The sequence below is a fragment of the Scyliorhinus torazame genome, chromosome 20 (genome assembly GCF_047496885.1).
Source record: "Scyliorhinus torazame isolate Kashiwa2021f chromosome 20, sScyTor2.1, whole genome shotgun sequence".
Taxonomy (NCBI): Eukaryota; Metazoa; Chordata; class Chondrichthyes; order Carcharhiniformes; family Scyliorhinidae; genus Scyliorhinus; species Scyliorhinus torazame.
The window spans coordinates 89,787,890-89,801,457 of NC_092726.1; the positions used below are offsets into that span (position 1 = coordinate 89,787,890).

The window sequence follows — 13,568 nt, forward strand, 5'->3', positions numbered from 1 at the left end:
GGGCACTGTTTAAATGCATCTGATTTGCTGTAGGACACTGTTTAAATACGTTTGCTTTACTGGAGGGCACTGTTTAAATAAATTTGATTTACAGTAGAGCACTGTTTCAAGACATTTGATTTAGAGTCAAGCACTGTTTAGATGCATTTAATTTACTCTATGACCCTCTTTAAGTACATTTGAATTCCTGGAATGCGCTGTTAATGCTATTTGTTTACTGTCGGACACTGTTTAAAGGCATTTGGTTCACTGTAGCGCATTATTTAAAAGCATTTGATTTTCTGTAGCGCACTGTTTAAATGCCTTTGATTTACTGTCGGGCACTATTTATAAACATTTTCTTTAATGTAGCGCATTGTTCAAATTCATTTGGTTTCCTTTTGGGCACTGTTTAAATGCACTTGATTTCCTGTAGGACACTGTTTAAATACATTAGATTTAGTGACGGGCACTGTTTAACTGCCTTTAGTTTACTGTGGGACACTGTTTAAATGCATTTGATTTTCAGTAGGGCACTTTAAATGCATTTTATTTACTGTGGGACACTGTTTAAATGCATTTGCTTTAGTGTCGGGCACTGTTTAAAATACATTTGATTGACTGAGGGGCACTGTTTAAATGTGTTTGACTTACTATAGGGTGCTGTTTAAATGCATTTGATTTACTGTCGGGCACTGTTTAAATACATTGGATTTACTGGAGGGTCCAGTTTAAATGCATTTGATTTAACGTAGATCACTGTTCAAACGCATTTGGCTTACGGTAGGGCACGGTTTAAATGCATTTTATTTACTGTAGGGCACTGCTTCAATGCATCTGATTTGCTGTAGGGCACTGTTTAAATACGTTTGATTTACTGGAGGGCACTGTTTAAATAAATTTGATTTACAGTTGAGCACTGTTTCAAGACATTTGATTTAGAGTCGAGCACTGTTTAGATGCATTTAATTTACTCTAGGACCCTCTTTAAGTACATTTGAATTCCTGGAATGCGCTGTTAATGCTATTTGTTTACTGTCGGGCACTGTTTAAAGGAATTTGGTTCACTGTAGCACATTATTTAAAAGCATTTGATTTTCTGTAGCGCACTGTTTAAATGCCTTTGATTTACTGTCGGGCACTGTTTAAATACATTAGATTTAGTGACGGGCACTGTTTAACTACCTTTAGTTTACTGTGGGACACTGTTTAAATGCATTTGATTTTCAGTAGGGCACTTTAAATCCATTTTATTTACTGTGGGACACTGTTTAAATGCATTTGCTTTAGTGTCGGGCACTGTTTAAATACATTTGATTGACTGTAGGGCACTGTTTAAATGCATTTGGTTTACTGCGGCACACTGTCTTAATGCATTTGATTTAGTGCAGGGCACTGTTCAACTGCATTTGTATTGTCTAGGGCAATATTTAAGAACATTTGATTTACTGTGGGGCACGGTTGAAATGCATTTGATTTACTGTAACGCAATGTTTAAATACATTTGGTTTACTGTCGGGAACTGTTTAAATGTGATTGATTTACTTTCGGGTCCGGTATAAATACATTTGATTTACTGCAGGCACTGTTTCAATCCAAATGATTTTACATTAGGGCACTGGTTAAGTACGTTTGGTTTGCTTGAGGGCACTGTTCAAATGCATTTCGTTTACTTTAGGGCACTGTTTATAAGGACAAAGAATAAAGACACGTACAGCACATGAACAGACCCTTCGGCCCTCCAATCCCGTGCCGACCATCCTGCCCGACTAAACTACAATCTTCTACACTTCCTGGGTCCGTATCCAACTTTCCCATCCTCTTCACGTATTTGTCAAGATGCCCCTTAAATATCACCCCCTCCGGCAGCGAGTTCCAGGCACCCACTACCCTCTGCGTAAAAAAACATGCCTCGTACATCTGCTCTATACCTTGCCCCTCGCACCTTAAACCGATGCCCCCTAGTAATTGACCCCTCTACCCTGGGAAAAAGCCTCTGACTATCCACTCTGTCTTTGACCCTCCTCATAGCGAATTCACTCCATAGCAGGCAACATTATGGTAAATCTCTTCTACACCCGCTCTAAAGTCTCCACATCCTTCTGGTAGTGTGGCTACCAGAATTGAACACTATACTCCAAGTGTGGCCTAACTAAGGTTAGCTGCAACATGACTTGCCAATTCTTATACTCAATGCCCCGGCCAATGAAGGCAAGCATACCGTATGCCTTCTTGACTAACTTCTCCACCTGTGTTGCCCCTTTCAGTGACCTGTCTACCTGTCTACCTAGATCTCTCTGACTTTCAACATTCATGAGGGTTCTACTGTATATTCGCTACCTGCATTAGACCTTCCAAAATGCATTACCTCACATTTGACAGGATTAAACTCCATCTGCCATCTCTCCGTCCAATCTCCAAACAATCTAAATCCTGCTGTATCCTCTGACAGTCCTCATCGCTATCCGCAATTCCACCAACCTTTGTGTCGGCTGCAAACTTACTAATCAGACGAGTTACATTTTCCTCCAAATCATTTATATATACTACAAACAGCAAAGGTCCCAGCACTGATCCCTGCGGAACACCACTAGTCACAGCCCTCCAATTAGAAAAACATCCTTCCATTGCTATTCTCTGCCTTCTATGACCTAGCCAGTACTATGTCCACCTTGCCAGCTCACCCGTGTGACTTCACCTTTTGTACTAGTCTGCCATGAGGGACCTTGTCAAAGGCCTTACTCAAGTCCATATCGACAACATCCACTGCACTACCTGCATCAATCATCTTTCTGTCCTCCTCGAAAAACTCTATCAAGTTAGTGAGACACGACCTCTCCTTCACAAAACCATGCTGCCTCTCACTAACACTCCATTTGCTTCAAAATGAGCAGCACGGTAGCATTGTGGATAGCACAATTGCTTCACAGCTCCAGGGTACCAGGTTCGATTCCGGCTTGGGTCACTGTCTGTGCGGAGTCTGCACATCCTCCCCGTGTGTGCGTGGGTTTCCTCCGGGTGCTCTGGTTTGCTCCCACTGTCCAAAGATGTGCAGGTTAGGTGGATTGGCCATGAGAAATTGCCCTTAGTGTCCAAAATTGCCCTTAGTGTTGGGTGGTGTTACTGGGTTATGGGGATAGGGTGAAGGTGTTGACCTTGGGTAGGTTGCTCTTTCCAAGAGCCGGTGCAGACTCGATGGGCCGTATGGCCTCCTTCTGCACTGTAAATTCTATGATAATCAAACGTGAGCAGATCCTGTCTCGAATAATTCTCTCCAGTACTGGGTGATACTGGGTGACACTGCCGATGATCTCTTGAGTGAGGCAACACTAATGGAAATGAATATACAAATTGGGGAATTAAAGTGAGAAAAATACGTTAAATTCTGATTTACAGCCTTCAGGACCCGATTGTCAGGGGCAGTGCTGGAATGAATGTGTGGGACTTGGCTGCTGGGAGAATGCAGTGATCGCTGCTCCTCGAGTACATGATGTACGGGCTCAATAACTGGGCAGTAAGATGTCTAACAACACCAGGTTAAAGTCCAAGAGGTTTGGTTCGAATTACTAGCGTTCGGAGTGCAGCTCCTTCACCTGAGAAAGGAGCTGTGGTCCGAAAGCTCGTAATTCGAAACAAATCTGTTGGACTTTTATCTGGTGTTGTAAGACGTCTTACTGTGCTCACCCCAGTCCAACGCCGGCATCTCCACATCATCAATAACTGGAGATAAAACAGAGAAATAATGCATTTATCACTCCTAATCTTAATGTAATGGTGCAAGAGTGAGGGATTTTACCAAATGGTCTTCCAATACACCTGACATGAAACAGCATCAGTTATTTAATTATAATGCCGTTTCGGTTCCACAATGCAGTGCGATTTAACACAGCATTAACACGGGCAGTGCAATACTGGATATACATTCTATTTTGTTTTTCATTCCTAAAGAGACAGAATGCAGATTCTTTCACACAAAATAAGGAGAGAAATGTGATTCTAATAAACAGAACAGGAAGTAATCTCTCATTCAGTCAAATACAATATTGATATCGGGCAGCAAAGCATAATCAAAGCGATGACATTTTGTAAAAGTTCTGATGTCTTCCATCAGATTTAATGCAGAGCCATATATCTGTGGACGTCACCACAGGGATGTGGAGTTGACTATTATCTGAGATGGGTGAAAAGAAAGAAGAGATCATCGAAAGAAATCACATCTACATGTTTTCTCTTTCGCAACATTTCCAGTTCAACTGGCCTTTTTAAATTCTATCAAAAACATTCTCCGTTTTTTCTCTCATAAACTCTCACTCAGTGAACCGTGGGAATACTCCAGGAGACCCAAAATTACACGGGTCAGGTAACGCCCCAGCAGCGCGCCACATACAGAGGGAAATGGAACCAACCATCACCGTTTACCAGTGCAATGCAGATTTGAAAACTTTAGATGTAAACGGTCACTTCCCAATGATGTTAGAATCCCCCGGCCTGTGACACAGATAACATTGGGATTGTGAGAAGGTGTGGAAGGAACCGATAACGCGGGGTCAATGAGGATATGACTGTTGTACACTGTGGGGATGAGCATACTTCAGTTAAACATTGGGCTGAAAGTTAGTTGCTTTGTTTAAATTATTTGCATTCGCGACATGAACAATTGCAAATCCCACTTTGTTCCATGATCGATTAGAATAACTTCAATACAGAGCGAGTCAATTCCTCACAAGAGTGTGGGTGACTGAGGCAATAACCAGAGCTGATAATCTATTCGGAACGCAGTCACAACAGGAGACATGGAAAAGAGGGACATGGAAAAGTACAGGGATGTCCTCAAACATCCAAGCAAATTGAAACATGCGCGATGACCAATGGACGGTCCTGGAATTAGACAGCCCAAGAATGTGGAAGGGTCGCCCCCAATGGCATGAAGCACATCAAGAGTCTTCGTGGAATTGCGCAAAGCCGAACTTGAATCGTGAAAACTTGATGATCCTCCTGTTAAACAACCTGTTTACCCAGCCCATCAAGCGCAGCGTGCCCCAGATGTAGAAAAATCTGCAGGTCGCCCATTGGGCTCATCATTCATCCTAGAACAGGAGAATCAAATATTTATCTTACCCAGCGTGTAGAGATCACTGCTGAACTTTCCCAATTGTAATGCGATCATCAGACCCAGGATCCTGCAGCAAGTGTCCACCCTGAGAGTCAATGGTTTCTGTCTCAGCATCGTCATCGTCGGCAGAAACAGGAGCTGAGAGGCACAGGTGTTTTCAGTTGAAGTTACTTACGTCCAAAAGACAGTTAGAAAGATATACTGTAATCATTCTCTCCCAAGTATAACAGGGGCAGGAAAGTGGATCGAGTTCGGTATGACGTCATTGAGTTTGAGCGGAAAGAATTATTGGGCCAGCTTGTGCGGCAGTATTTTCAATTTTAGTTTAAATTCATACTGTTCCCAGAAAATGAGCATCCCTCCAACCTGCAAACATTTCACTGCCATTGGCTTGTGGAGAATCACAAGGAAACGTTTATTATTAATTTATTTTATTGGGAGAAATGATAAAACGCTGTTTCAGACTCAAGCGGTTTAGATGTTTCTGTTGCTGAAATCATTGTGCAATACGTGAGATCCTTGAATCTCTCATTTAATGGCCGATGTGTTTTGTAATTCAGATATTACAGAGTGGAGATCTGAAACGAGCTGGTGGAACGAAAATGTCTACATACCCTAAATATTTGAGCATTCAACTTCAGGATATGCGGATCCAGGATCAGTGTCACCCAAACTGCGACTGCTGTAATATTCAATCTGGTTGAGAGTGTTAATGGTTGCAGAATCTGCTAAACACAAAGTGATTGGTTAATGGATCAGTTGTTTGTGGTGGAGTCATCACAAAGTCATCATGACACATAATACTTCAACCAATCGGAGACGAGGTATTAATAACTTCACCATCTCTGTGACACTGTCCATGAATTGATACATGCCTCCACTTTGGAAGAACATTCAGCTTTGGGAGATCAGACGAAGAAACTGCTCAAACGTTTCAGGACAACTGTACAGAGGAAGACAGAGAGACATAGAAATATGGAACTTAGGAGCAGGAGTGGGTCTTTCGGCGCTTCTAATTCGTTCTGGAAATCATCATATGTGTTTTGACCTCAATTATTTTTGTGGTAGCAAATTACACAATATCGTAACCGAGTGAAGGACGTAATCCTGATTGCATTTTATAGATTTCAGATCGATGCCACAAACTCTCCGCATTCTTCTGAACTCAAGCGTATATGATCGTAAAGGACTCAATCTTTCCTCATATGTCAGACTCACCATTATAGGGATACATCTGGTAAATATTCGTTGCACTCCCTTTATAGCAAAAAAATATCACCCCTCAGATAAGGTGACCAAAACTGTACAATATTCCTGGTGTGGTCTCACGAAGGCACTTTATAATTGCAGCATGACATCCTGCTCTGCTACTTTTATGGCCAGCAAACCCGTTGCCTTCTGTTCCACCTGCTGTACCTGCAGGATTACCACAGCGACTGGTGTGAGAAGAGACCGGGTCTCGTTGCACAAACGGCTCTCTCAATTTATAACCAATCAGGTAATATTCTGCCTTCTTATTTTTGCTGCCAACCTCACATTTATCCACATAACTCTGCATATTCCCTGAATTTTCCCACTCAGCTCGGCCAAATCACACTGAAGCATCTTTGTATCGATCCTCCTTATAGCTCATCCTCTCACCCAACGTGTGGCATCTGAAGAGTTGGGCATATTGCATTCTTTAAATCATGAATGTATATTGTGAACAGCTTGGGTCCCAGCACTGAAACATGACTCAATGGACATGACTGCCATTCTGAAAAAAAATGTTTATTCCTACTCTTCTGCTTCTTTTCTGCCAAACATTATTCCATCCATCTTAATATCCTCCCCCCCCCCCCCCCCCCCCAATCGTTTGCGCTTCAATGTCGCTTGCTAATAATCGGGTGAGGGACATTGTAGAAAGCCTTCTGAAAGTCTAGGTAAACCAGGCCCACTGTCCCAATTCATAAATTCTACTGATTATATGCTCAAATAGTTCCAGTCGATTTCATAAGCATGTTTTCCTTTTCGTAAATCCATGATGACTCTGTACGATGTTATCACTGTTTTATAAGTGGTCTGCTATTAAGTCTTTCATAATGTCTCTAGAATTGTCCTCACTACAGACGTTAGGTGTACTGATCTTTTCCCGTTTTCACTCTCCCTCTCCTTCTGGATAGTGGGATTACATGAGCTATCCTCCAATAATTAATTACAACGTGCAAATAATCACAAAAGATGACGCACAATACATCAACAATATCTAGCGCCACGTTGGTAAGTTGCCGAGAATGTATATTATCGTCCTGATATTTATCGGCCTTCACTGTCATCAGTTTCCCACCTCCACTTCCTTACTAATACTGAGTTTCTTCAGTAAACCCTGTGTTCCAGAAAATTTCTGGTTTGTTATTTATGTCCATCAGGTGGACAATAAATGTCACTTTTGTCATCTAACAGTTCCGTCCGTTCGGATAGTTAATGTGTCAGATAACCCAGTGGATTAAATAATATAAGGCATAATCCGTGAGGTCTGCATCAGCCGTTGGGTGTTTGATACAGAACCGCTTCCCCTGCCACAATAATTCCTTCTGTTTCAATTTCACTGACGGTAAATACATCAGAAGTGGATTTAGATCGTGGAACCCGCGGGCAATAGTTCAGGGAAGAGACAGAATGCGCCAACTGGGATCATTTTGCTTCCTTTCTGTTCAGCCATTCTGGATAAACGGCACCCCTCAATACTGTTCACGCTCTTGTACATTGTGTTCAGCCCTCCCCTGAACTGTTCTTGCACTTTCGTAATATCATGTTCAGAGCCATACAATCTACTCCAATTCCATCCAACCACAGTTCGATTGACTTTGATCTTCACTCTTCTACTTTCCAGTTATACCTGGTTAAAAATAAACTTTTATAAAAGCAACATACTGCGAATGCTGAAACGCAAATTATGTCACAGTCAGAGGGTCTGGCAGGAAGAGTCACATGATCTCAAAGTGTTGCATTTGTTGGTCTCTCCCAGAATCCTGCCACACCTGCTGACTTTGTCCGGAAATGTCTGTTTTCCCGGTGTTAGAAATGAACATTTGTGTTTTATTTGGTTTTAGTTGACCGTTTTACTTTACATAAGATTATTTTTCTACCTTTGTGTTCTTAATCCCTTTTAGAAACTATGCCATTTAAATTATTCTTAATTTAATACTTGACATGGTGCCTTTTCTCACAAAGGTTTCATTTATGTTAGTTACTTATGTGAAACTTAATTTTCCAATCGTATGTCTATTATAGCAAGTCAGTACATCTCCGCGTACCACAACTTGAGACCATCGTTAAAATGTAGTTTTGACTCCAAACTCTAACTTGTTCCAACAAATTACAAACAACATTCATCTTAGCGCCGATTCATGCAGAACACATTCCTAAACTCCTTCCGTCTATATGGATGCATTTATTCCCAGAAGTTAGTCTTTCGATCAGTACCAAATGGGACTAATTATTCTGCTTGCCACGTGACTTCATCCTCATGAAATAACCATTTGTATATCGTGTTTTTCATGATCAGCAGGTTTTAAACTCTTTGCAGCTAAAGATGTACAATTAAAATTAGTCGCTGTTACAATATGGGAACACAGCAGTCAATTTGGGGAGTGCGATATACCACGGACATCACAGCATTTTAACAAAAAGAGCATGTCACCTGATTGTGTGAATTTGCGACAGGGGTCATTATTGGTCAGGACAAAACGGCAAACCCTCAAGCCTTCTTCCGCATGGTCAATAAAAAACTTTATACTCAGAACAGAGGACATGCTGTTACTCTCTTCAGTAGCTTCAATGAAAGGTCACATCCGAAGGAGCTTCCGCTCAGCATTGTACCGCAGTGTCAGACTTTATTTATCTGTCCAAGTTCTGGGGTGGAACCAGAACCTGAAAACGTCTGACTCGGAGGCCAGATTGCACTTACCTATCACCCACCTGACAGCTGTGCTTCGGTCTCATTCATTAGTGTATTAGGTGGTAACTTCTAGCCTAATATTAGACACCAAGATTTACAGTGTAAATCATATCTGCTCCGTCGCCTTGAAAACAATTCGCTGTTGTTGATTATCTGAGAGGTCCCACTTGAAAGATAAGCTGACCGTTCTAATATTCTTTTATTTGTATTGATGTTCTTCCCTCCTTTAGTCGGAATTTTTCTCTCGATAATGTTCAGCGGATTGATGTTTATTTTCCTAGACATTCTTCTCATCCTTTATTAGTAATATCCTTAACATCTGCTTTCCGCTAGGAGCCTGACATTACACCTTTAGTCATGATGAGTAAATAACTGCAGTTCTGCCTCTGCTATCTTTTCCATTTATGTCCCACTCTCCCCAAGTGCTTTGTCTTGCCGCCTCGTGAATACATTCTGTGGGAATGGATTCCACAGGCTCACCACACATTGGGTGAAGAAATGTGTCCTCATCTCTGTCCGAAATAATTTACCCTGAATCCTCAGACTGTGACACCTGGTTGTGGACACACACATCATTGGTAACATCTTCCCTGCATCTACCCTGTCTAGACATGTTAGAATTTTGTAAGTCTCGATGAGATCCCCCCCTCATTTTCCTGAACTTCAGAGAGGACAATCCTAACGTACTGAATCTCTCCGCATATGACAGATCTACCATTATTGGTATCAGTCCATACCTGGGATCAGTCTGATAAACCTTCGTTGCACTACCTCGAGAGCAAGAACATCCTTCCTCAGAAAGGGAGGCCAAAACTGTGCACAATATTCGAGGTGTGGCAGCAACACATCCCGGCATCTGTACTCGAAATTTCTTGCAATGAAGGCCAAAATACCATATTATAATACTAACCATTTTTGTCACAAGTATGAAGTTACTGCGAAAAGCCCCTCGTTGCCACATTACGGCGCCTGTTCGCGTAAGCTGGATGGAATTGAACCCACTGCTGGCCTTGTTCTGCACTAGAAACCAACGGTCGAGACCACTGAGCTCTTCCAGCCCTTAACCTTCTTTACCGCCTGTGCATCTGCATGCTTACCTTCAGCGACTGGTGCGCAAGGACACCCAGGTCCCGCTGCACACTCCCCTCTCCCAAATTACAACAATCAGGTGGCAATCTCCCTTCCTGTTTTTGTTTCCAAAGTGATTAACCTCATACTTATACAAATTATACTGCATCTGCCATTGATTTCCCCACTCACCCAACCTGTCCAGAGCATGCTGTTGGATTCCGGCATCCTCGTCACAGTTCACCCTCCCACCCAACTTGGTATCATCTGCAAGCTTTGAAAAATGTTCATTTACATATTCCAGCAGCCGCTTTGCCGATACTTATTTGAATCTGAACGTTGGTGGAGGCAAATGGAGCCGCGGTGCAGCCTTGTGGGAAACTCCGACGGTGCTCTCTGTTATACACTGGCCGCCAAAAAACACTCTGGAACAATTCGGGAGAGTGGGAATCGAATCACTATCATTCGTCATCTGAAGATGAATAAATACAGATCTCCTTGTTGCACGAGAATGGTGTTGTGCATCCAGTGCACTGAAAATTAAACTTGTTAAACCTGAAGCGACATTTGCCCCTGTAACTTGGGTTTGAAGTGAATACAGAATGCAAACCTGAAGCACGGGTCTGGATGGAAACCTTGTCAGGTGGAGTATTGTATATTTCTGCATATATTGGTTGGTAGAAACCAGATGGTGAGTCCCAGCCGCCCGTGAGAGGACCTGTTGGAGGAACGATTAGCATATTGTTAAATTCATAGTTAGACATATAATTCCAGATTGACTCATTTCAAATCTCCCTCTTTGTCGAGGCTGGATTTGAAGCAGGGAACACAGAGCATTACTTTTTGTCTCTGGATGATTGGCCCAGTAATATTTCCACTGACTCGATTTCAAGGATCAGTAACGGAGGGATTTCCGGGCCACTATTGTTCTGTCCATCAGATATGAATCAAAATAACTTGGTGCGAGTTAAGATACAGGGAGCAGTTTTGTTTCTCAGCCCCAATCATAGTGGTCCACAAGACAAAGGTTCACCAGATTCTATAGCCAAAATTCTGTATGGAAAATGTCGCCAGCCTGTCGCCAGACGGTCACTAATCCATACCAAGCTTGACGGAGCAGGACTTTCCCCCACTTTACCTGTCTGTTAGTGTGGCCTTGGAAAGAACTTTCAAGGTGTTTTGATATTCCTTGGTATATGAAGTCTTTGGACCTGAAGCAGAGCTTCTGACTCGGCTGTGGGCCCAGTACTCACTGCACCACCAGCAGAGATACACTCATATCAGAGTGTTTGTTGTGCTGGGATGCAGAATGTAAAAGATAGAAAATGTTCCATCACTTCTGAAAATGGCGGATGATTCTGTTCAGAGAAGTTGACAGTGGACATCGGCACAGACTGTGCAGGCTTACAACAAACACTGAATGGAACAATATATATAAGCAGCTAAAGAAAATACTGAGCTCAGTGTTTAAAGTGTTTTCATTCAATGTGTTGATCGATTGTTGCAAAAATGAAACTAATTTCGTGTCTCCTGGACGGCTGATGAAAATTCCCTATTTTCAGTGCAATGTTTTGAATCTATTCAAAGATGTGCAGGTTAATCGGATTGACCATTCTAAATTTCCCCTTAGTGCCTATGGTTAGGTGCGGTTACGGGAATAGAGGGTCGGATCAGGCCTACGTCGGGTGCTCTTTCGAAGGGTTGGTGCCGATTCGATGGGGCGACTGGTCTTCCTCTGTACTGTACAGTTTTTATGATTCTATGATGTTACTGTTTCTCGAATACCTTGAACGAAATGACTGACCAATAGCATGTTATTTTCTGTCTTACAACCGACTGGGTACAGTTTGGGAAAGAGACATTGAAGAGAAGATAAAGCAACATTCAAAATTCAGTGTGAGGTGCACAATCCGATTCGAGCCGCACCTTTTATTGACATCTTCCTCTGCATTACTGTCACCAGGGCGAATAACTCACAGATCAATAGGACTCCGAGTGATATACAGATAACAAGAGGAATGGAAGTGCTTTCATCTTCAGGAGCTGTATTAAAGATTCAGGAAAGTTTTCACAGATATAGCTTTCACCGTGTAATTTTCAATGTTTACATGATTATCATTTTGAGCAATCCTCACAACAAGGCAATTCCAATGTCCAATTATTCCCCGAATATAAAAATAACAATAATATTGAATGATTTCTATCAACGAGATGTACCTTCAGATGTGGATGGAGAAGAAGTTGGAGAGAAAAGCGGATCTGTGGAACATGTTGAAAAAAATAAACAATTATTTGGGTTTGATGTTCGAAATTCAGCTGTTATTCTTAATTTATAAACGTGCTTCATATTCAGCACCAAGAACCAAACACCACTGTCCAGCTCAAGCTCCCACCACTCTGTGCGATGCTTACCGGAACAAACCACACTGGCGTCTTCCTTGTGATCACAGTCAGCTTGAGGCCACACTGATAAAGGACAATCAGAGAGAAAGGATTCATTTCCAGTGCACTTCACAGAGCCTCGTTAGCGCAGTAGGCAGCGCGTCAGTCTCATAATCTGAAGGTCGTGAGTTCGAGCCTCACACGGGGCACTTGTTTTATGATTGAAACATGGCTAAGGGAGGGGCAGGACTGGCAGCTCAATGTTCCGGGGTACAGATGCGACAGAAAGGATAGAACAGGAGGTAAGAGAGGAGGGGGAATGGCGTTTTTGATTAGGGAGAACATCACGGCAGTACTTAGAGGGGATATATCCGAGGGTTCGCCCACTGAGTCTATATGGGTGGAACTGAAAAATAAGAAGGGAGAGATCACCTTGGTAGGACTGTACTACAGGCCCCCAAGTAGTCAGCGGGAAATTGAAGAGCAAATATGTAAGGAGATTACAGATAGCTGCAAGAATAATAGGGTGGTAGTAGTAGGGGACTTTAACTTTCCCAACATTGACTGGGACAGCCATAGCATTAGGGGCTTGGATGGAGGGAAATTTGTTGAGTGTATTCAGGAGGAATTTCTCATTCAGAATGTGGATGGACCGACTAGAGAGGGGGCAAAACTTGACCTCGTCTTGGGAAATAAGAAATGGGAAAGTGACAGAAGTGCTAGTGAGAGATCACTTTGGGACAAGTGACCATAAATCCATTAGTTTTAAGATAGCTATGGAGAATGATAGGTCTGGCTCAAGAGTTAAAATTCTTAATTGGGGCAAGGCCAATTTTGATGGTATCAGACAGGAACTTGCAGAGGTAGATTGGGGGAGACTGTTGGCAGGCAAAGGGACGGCTGGTAAATGGGAGGCTTTTAAAAATGTGTTAACCAGGGTGCAGGGTAAGCACATTCCCTTTAGAGTGAAGGGCAAGGCTGGTAGAAGTAGGGAACCCTGGATGACTCGAGATATTGAGACTCTGGTCAAAAAGATGAAGGAGGCATATGACGTACATAAGCAACTGGGATCAAGTGGATCCCTTG

At 42.4% G+C, this 13,568-nt stretch overlaps 1 non-coding gene across 1 annotated transcript; it reads left to right on the top strand.

Moving 5' to 3' along the window:
- The first annotated feature begins 12,618 nt into the window (after positions 1–12,618).
- Positions 12,619–12,691, top strand: trnam-cau (transfer RNA methionine (anticodon CAU)). The gene has a single exon. It is a non-coding gene; the product is annotated as a tRNA-Met (tRNA).
- The last annotated feature ends 877 nt before the right edge of the window (positions 12,692–13,568 follow it).